Source organism: Heterocephalus glaber, unplaced genomic scaffold, assembly GCF_053883595.1.
Source record: "Heterocephalus glaber isolate CG9 unplaced genomic scaffold, H.glaber_assembly_v1.0 deba00000122, whole genome shotgun sequence".
NCBI lineage: Eukaryota > Metazoa > Chordata > Mammalia > Rodentia > Bathyergidae > Heterocephalus > Heterocephalus glaber.
Genome location: NW_028258138.1, coordinates 83,790,320 through 83,798,022, shown reverse-complemented (window position 1 = coordinate 83,798,022; position 7,703 = coordinate 83,790,320). Strand labels below are relative to the sequence as shown.

The window sequence follows — 7,703 nt, the reverse complement described above, 5'->3', positions numbered from 1 at the left end:
ACATGTGGTCTTGGTTGAGTCAGAAAAAATGGCTTTAGTCTTCAAGATACCTTACTGCCATCTGCTGGAAAGTTGTCACAGCGCTACATAAATCTCTACTAACTGCAGTGATAGGGCCCCCTGGATGTGTGCGGTGTACCCTAGCCCAACCCCGAAGAGCACTTCCCAGAAGAAAGGTCTTAACACCCTCTGCTTCTATGAATTCCTTTCAACAACTCATTTTCTGAAAAGTCTTCTCATCTACAGAATATGTGCAGATAAGAGTTGATCTTTTTGTAAGTCTTGTCAGAATGCATCTCTCCCCTCCCCTGCAATGTGGGAGTATTGATCGCAAAAAACAAGTTCAACCTTCCTTGTCCAAAGATGCTACAAGTGAATTCTACCACATATTCAAGGAAGAAATTATGTCAGTTATCTAGAATCTATTACAGAGAATAGAGACACGAGGAATACTTCCTAATTTATTTGCAGGCTAATATTGCAAGAAAAGAAAAGTACAGACTGATATATATCTCTCAGGAGCTTAGATGCTAAAGTCCTCTATAAAATATTAACAAGCTTGGCTTGGAATTGGTGGGTGGCTGGAGCCAGGAGGTGGAATCTATTCTCTTTGGTATTTTTACAGTTTTTTTCCCTCAGTGTTTTCCAATTTCACTATGGAATGTCTAGAAGTATTTGCAGTTGTTGTTTAAGTGTGTTAATGCTTGGACAGTGTTGTACTGGTAAATATTTAACAACTGGAGTGAGAGTGGGACAATTTATAGTGAGTTTACCAATGTTTGTGATATAAACATTCCCACTATGGCCTACTTCAAAGATGTCACAAAAGTGACATCTTTGGATACAAACTTTGGAACAGATGCTATATAGCATGCTGCTGGATTTCAGCCACAGACATACAATAGACATAACTTCGAGGACACAGGTAATAGTAAAATAACTAGGAAATAATAAGCTTTAAATATTACTTCTTTGTATGATAATTATTTAATTGCCAGCTTATGCAATTTAATTTTAATAATGGCTAGCACTTAGCTTGCAAATTTTCTGAAAATGTAATAATCATCTCTGAGGAGAGATGATTCACACTTCTTGTTTTTTTTTTTTTTTTTGGTACCAGGGATCAAACCTGGGACCTTGCACTTGCAAGGCAGGCGGCAGAACCACTGAGCTAAATCCCTGGCCTGTGATGAGCTTACTTTTTAGGATATCCATTTGGATTTCCTTTATGTTTCAACTGTAATGTATTTTTTTTAGTTTTAGAATTTTTACTTGAGATTTGAAAGAGCTATCTTTTTAAAAAAATGATCCTATTCTCACTTTATGTTATCTGTCACTTCATTTTTAAACATTTGAAATTTTTTTCTGCCTATTTTTAAAACTTCTTTCTGTCTGTCTGTCTGTCTTTCTTTCTCTCTTTCTTTCTGTAGTTCAGGCTGGGTCTGAACTCACTATGTAGCCCAGGCTGGCTTTGAACTCCAGGCAATCCTCCTACCTCAGCCCTCCAAGTGCTGAGATTACAGGTGTGAGCCACCACGCCTGGCTAAAATTTCTACTTTTTGAAGTATAATCTGTTTATGATTATTTCAGTGAAGTTCCTCACAGGAAATAGATGATGTACTCATCCTAGGATAGTTCCAAGAAGTTTATTTACAAAGGGATGAGTTACGGAATTGTGGGCAAGGAATGGGTAAGCCACCCAGGATGATGCAATAACCTGTGAGCAATGGCAGCAGAGCCATCGCTTGGGCCTGCAGAGGTGAGAACAGGGAGATCTTTCTAGGCTTTGGAAGGAGCTCAGTAAGACAAGATGACCTTGAGCAGTTCAATGACCTGTTGAGAGATGCCACTGCCAAAAGCTGAGAGTGAGCCAACGGGGGAATAAAAACTTGGCTCCAACTCTGCAATCCAGGGCTTCCTGTTGGCTAAAGGAAGCAGAAGCAGGGAACATGAGAACCTGTGGTGCAGCGCACATGGGTCTGCCTTAGGCAACACGGGCCAGGTGGAAGAGGTTGGAGGGCGGTGTTGGGGGAAGCAGAAGGGAGGCCATGCACTTCCTCACACAGAGGCATTCCTTGGTGTGATTGCCAGGTTCTGGCTGTAAGTTCATCCTCGTAGAGTTTGTTTTACGTGGGAGTTCCTTGTAGGCTCCTCTGGGTTGAGAAGGACTCGACCAGAAGTTTTGTTTCCCTGTTCCTATAAGAAACACTGGATTTGGCCCTCTTTTCGGGTGAGATTCCTACACCTTACAAGTGATGTGAATCCAGTCCTGATGTTCATCTGATTCCTGGCTTCTTTCCCCACAGAGGACCACAGTCCTGGCTTCTTGGCTTACTTCAAGCGTAGCCTTTTGTGGCTCCTGGCCTTATGGGGAGGAGGGAGCTCTCTCCTTTTTGAAAAAATGAGATGTCATTTTAAAATATCTATTAAATTTTTAATTTTTATTTTTTTGTACCAGGGATTGAACTTGGGTCCTTGCGCTTGCGCAGCCGGCAGCGAAACCACTGAGCTAAATCCCTGGCCTAAATTTTTTATTTTTGAAAAATTGTGTTGAGACACAAAAAACATTTGCTATCTTCTCCATTTTAAGGGAACATTCAAGTGGCGTTAAGCACGGTTGCATTACAGTGTTACCAACCTCACTATCCAGCCCGAGAACTTTTCATCTTCCCAAATGGAAATTCGGTACCCATTAAATGTATTCCTCCCTCCTCCCGGCCCTGACAATCACCCTTCTACTGTTTGCCTTTATGAATTTGACTACAGTGAGTGCTACCTCATAGAAGTGGAATCATGCACTTTTCTGTCTTTTTGTGACTAGCTGCTTTCACTTAGCAACATCCTCAAGGTTCATCCTTATTACCACATGTGCAGCATTTCCTTCCATTTTAAGGCTATTATCCCTTGTAAGTATATACCACATCTTACTCATTGGTCCATCCATCCACAAACACTTGGTTCTATGCTTCAGGATTGGGCTATTGCAATATTTGCTTTTGGCTATTGCTGCTGGGCACATGGGTGTACAATCAGCTCCTCATCCTCTGTGGATTAAGACTTAGTGTCCTTTCCTCATGTATATATTTCAACTGTATCTGTTAGCATCAGAGGCCTATTGCCAATTCCCAGGCCTCCCTGAGTGCTTTACAGCCTGCCGTTACCACTCAGGGCTCCCAGGTGTAGAAGTACAGGTTATGTCCTACACATGGGCACCCAGAAAGGTGGCACAAGGGGGTGAAGTCAAGTTGCGCTCCACTCACCAAGCCCTGTGCCTATGAGGCTGAATCTGCTCAGAGGTTGCTCCCTTTTCTGGTTCAAGGTAAGGCCACCTGATGAGTTGGTTGCCTTGCTGCTTACTCTCTTGCCTCTCAGCAGGGCTTTTCATTTCTGCTCCAATTTTGGCATCTAGGAATGTCCTTGTCTTGCTTCTGAACTCATCCATGTACTTAATTTTTTGTTTTAGTTTTAGATGCTTAGGATAAGGCTGTCTTAGTCCAGGCACTGTAACAAATACATCATAGCCTGGGTGGCTCAAACAACAGACATTTGTTTCACATGGCTCTGGAAGCTGGAAGTCCAAGGTCTAGTGTCGGCAGACCCAGTCTGGTGAGGGCTCACTTCCTGGTTTGCAGACAGCAGAGAGACGAGGAAAACAAACTCTGTAGTGTCTCATTTAATGAGGGCAACAGTCCCATGCCTGAGGACTCCACCCTTCTACCTCCCACAGATCCCACTTCCAAACAGCTTCACCTTAGCAACTAGGCTTAAATATTCAGCCCATAACAGGAAGAAAGATCTTTCACTGGCTAGAAGTCATGACCCTTATTCTTACTTTAAAACATTGCAGATGTAGCCAGGTGTGGTGGTGCACACCTGTCATCCCAGCAATAGGGAGCTGAGGCAGTAGGAGGGGTAGTCTGAGGCCACCCTGGGCTACGTATTGAGTTCAAGGTCCGCCTGGATTCATAGCGAGACCCTGTCTCAAAACAAACAAACAAACAAACAAACAAACATCTTTTGTATTTTTTCTTCCAAATTAGATGGAGGGTTTAGTTAGAATAAAAGAAACAGGAGATGGGGGCAATGATAACAAAAGAAATGTTAAATTGTGAATTTATTAAGTTGAGAGCAAAGAAACAAACATCAAATAATAAAGTATGCATGTCATGCTAGGACCATCTTCATGCTAAAGGGAACTACTGAAAAGAGAAAGCTTAGCTGCCTATTTTGAAAAATCAAGACAAAAAGAGAAATGTGATGAGTTGTATTTAGGCTGTATCATTTGGTAGCTCACATTACATAAAATGTATCTAATATTCTAAAACCCCACACAAACATAAAAGACACAGCCTCTTTGCCTCATAAGACAGAGAGCAGAGTGTCCCAGTTATTCCAATCGAGCACGTGTAAGTGCCGACTGGCTCTCCTGCATTTGCAGCCCGTCTCCAGAACCAGACACCTCTGATTTAGACCAGGAACCTGCCCCTGCCTTCCCCTGTTAAAGCATCAGCCCGGCAACCAGGGAAGATCCTCTTGCTCAGTTTCACCGGCTCCACTTGAAGTGGAATTTGAAGGGTTTTCCTTTTAAGGTGAAGGGTTTTAGTTCTCCACTGTCCTTTCCCTTACACAATGACTGGGAGAAGTTAACATGAATGTTGTGCCACTTGTTTGGAATGTGAACGTAGAAGCCATAGCCTAGCATTAGTATTCTGAACCTAAACATGAGGTCAGACTTCAGAAATCACCCTAGTTTGGGGGTCCATGGTGGTAGCCTAGGATATTTTTGTTCGTTTTCACTTTCTATTGGGCAAAGAACATGAGCAGAGGACCTGTGGCTGAGATCTGCCTGGGAGCCTGATAGCAGGTGTGCTGGCTCCAACCACTTGCAGGAGCAAGTCTAGTCTCCCCTCCTAACAAAAGACGGGCTCTTTTATACTGACGCTCTGCTCAGTCTTTAGAACACTCAGTTTTCCAGCAAGTGTCTGATGTGAGAGCAGCCAAAGCAGGAGTGAAATGAACAGGAGTGTTTCAAATCCACACTCTATGGGAAGACCCATCCCTGTGCTCACAGTGGAGTAATGGAGGGTGGGCTTTCCTGGGATGAGAGGGATGTGATCAGAAAGAGAAGGAGGAAAAAGAATGGAATATGAAATTAGAAATAGTATTTCTGGACCGTGAAAACCAGTAGTCCACCCTTTCTAGGATTCTGTTCCCTGGGGGGCTGAGGGTGCAGAATATTAACTCCCAATCTCAGCCCACTGTCTTGGTGGCTACCCTTCATCTAGTTCTGAGGCGGTCTCATGTGGGCAGGAGACAGGAGGTCTGCTGCTCCTTTATCCAGGTGGAAGGAAAGACATCTTCTGTGCAAGTGCGTGTGCCAGAAGATGGAGAAGTGGTGGATGTTCCACGAAACAGGTCTGTAAATAGGTGCATGTAGGCCCCTCCCCATGACAAGGTAGATTAGGTGTTAGTGATTACCCTCCTCGAGAAAATCCCACTAGAGAGAAAGACTACTCTTTGGTGTGACTGCTTATCCATCTGGGCCACACTGTGTCCTCTGTGGATCCCAGCAGAAGCCTGGGTGGTGGTTCCTCCTCCAGTTCCTTCTTCCGATCCCCACACTTGGTGTCTAGGAAAGCCCCCTCCCCATTTTAGAGCTTATGCAGAATCATTTGATCTTGCGGGGTGGAAAGCATGCAGATGTGAGTGTGTGTTGCTCCAAACTCATCATCCACACATTCTCATATGCAGAGTGCTGACATTATAAGCCACTCTCTTTTTCTTTACTCTACTGGTCCTAGTGTAATCGTACCTGCCACACAGGCATAACAATGGGTATTTGTTCCTCTCAGTACTTGGTTGCAGGAATAACATCCTCTCATTAAACTCTTCCCAGAGGCCTGCATCACTTCATAACCTCAGTTTACCACCTTGTCCACCTGCAATGCTGCCCGAGATCTCCTCCCTGCAATGCATCATATTTTCCTGTGCTTGCCTTGCTCTTTTCTGCACAAACTCTCTTTCATGGGCTTTTAGGACTTTCTGGCATTGAGCTGCCCTCTCCCCTCCTTTCCCGACTGGGTCTAGAGGCTTTTGCGGGGGGGGTCTTCCCTGCCTCCTCTACTCTTTCTCCTGCTTCCCTGTCACTGGCATCTCATTCCCCAGTCCCAGAGGACCCTCTAGGAAACGAATTTAGCAGGAAGCCGGTCTCTTCAGATGGGTATTCATTTCCTCTTGGGCCGTATTTTTAGCTTTTGTGCAGTCTCTGAGAACTTGGCTACAGAAACATCGCCAGGAAGAAGCAGAACACGGGAGCAGAGAGGGAAAGGTGAGGAAATGAAGAGAGAAGGAAGGGGCTGCGCAAGGGCAACCCCAAACTCGCCAAGGGGGATTCTGGAGTCACCCTAAATAACCCCTCTTCCGATCTTTTACTGTGCAGAGTCCTCCTCACGTGCGTCACTTGCGGCACAGGCGAGCCTCTTCTGGTTCTTCAGATGAGAAAACCAGGATATAAATTAAGAATAACATACCTGTGATGATGCAGCTGTGAAGGCCGAGCTGGATCTGAGGCTGCTGACTTTGCTCTCCCTTTCCTCCTGCCATTCCATACGCCAGGAAAGGTGAAGCCGTTGGCTGAGCATAGGAGAATTCAGGTCCTCTTCCAAAAGGCTATGCTTTTCACAAATTAAAACAAAAGTTAAGACTTAAGCACTTGGTTATCATGATTCATTTTTGTGTGTGTAGTAGCAAACTGTTTTTGACAGTACTGAGGATTGACCCAGGGGCTTCCCACTGAGCTACATCCCCAGTCCTTTCATTAAGTTTTTATTCTGAGACAGGGTCTCACTAAGTTGCTGACTTTCCTAGGCTGGGCTTGAACTTGCAAACCTCCTACCTTAGCCTCCCAGAGGGCTGAGATTATAGGTGTTCACCACCATGTCCAGCCAGTGAATAATTTTTAAATTAGACTTGTTTTTGTACAGAGAAAGAATGAGTTATTTTCCAAATTGGAACTGTCCCTTAGGAGCCAATAATAGAATGAGTAGAAGTGTGGAAGAGTAAATCTGCTTAAAGTGAAATACAACTTCTGAAAATTCAGAGCATTAGGGGTAATTTCCGAATGGACAGAAGCTCTGCTCCAGAGCAGTTTCTCTGCATCTGGAGCAGAGGTGGAGATGGACACAGAGGCCACTAAGGCTCCGTCCACAAGGCAGAAGTGGGCACTTCTCATTAGAGGGCCATTATCCCTCTCTGTAATCTCAGAATCTTGTGGACTTTCCTTTGTCCTTTCTGTGCTTTGGAAAAAGTTCTTCAACCTTAAATCAAGGAGCTCTTCCAACTTGAAGAACTCTGGAAGACACTGCTGTGTCACTGCCTTTGGAAAGTGAGTCCTAATAGCTGGGAGATGGTTCTCAGGCAGGCGAAAGAGCAGCACAACAAGCCCACAAACAGCCACTGTCAGCTGATTGTGGCCACTCCAGCCTTGGAGCAGAAGGCTGCCTGCTAGGAATCTGAAGCCGTGCAGTCAGGTGGCCTCTGTTTGCCAGGGCCCTGCCTGACTTAGGAGTCAGGTTGCTCCTCCCCCTGCCCCAACTGCCCTGCAATAACCTGCTCTGTGCAGAAAATTCCAACGAAGTTTGGGGTGCCTGAGGTCATAGAGCTCTTTGTAAATTAAGGAGAAAAGTCAAGTTCAGCAGCCTAAC

The 7,703-nt window shown here is 44.7% G+C and overlaps 1 long non-coding RNA gene across 2 annotated transcripts; it reads left to right on the top strand.

Moving 5' to 3' along the window:
- Positions 1–607: 607 nt before the first annotated feature.
- Positions 608–6,966, top strand: LOC147830544 (uncharacterized). Of its 2 annotated transcripts, none has more exons than XR_015438898.1 (3): positions 608–925; positions 6,252–6,328; positions 6,440–6,966. It is a non-coding gene; the product is annotated as an uncharacterized LOC147830544 (long non-coding RNA). The 2 variants fall into 2 exon arrangements; XR_015438899.1 differs by lacking the exon at positions 608–925 and adding an exon at positions 3,343–5,415.
- Positions 6,967–7,703: the final 737 nt, after the last annotated feature.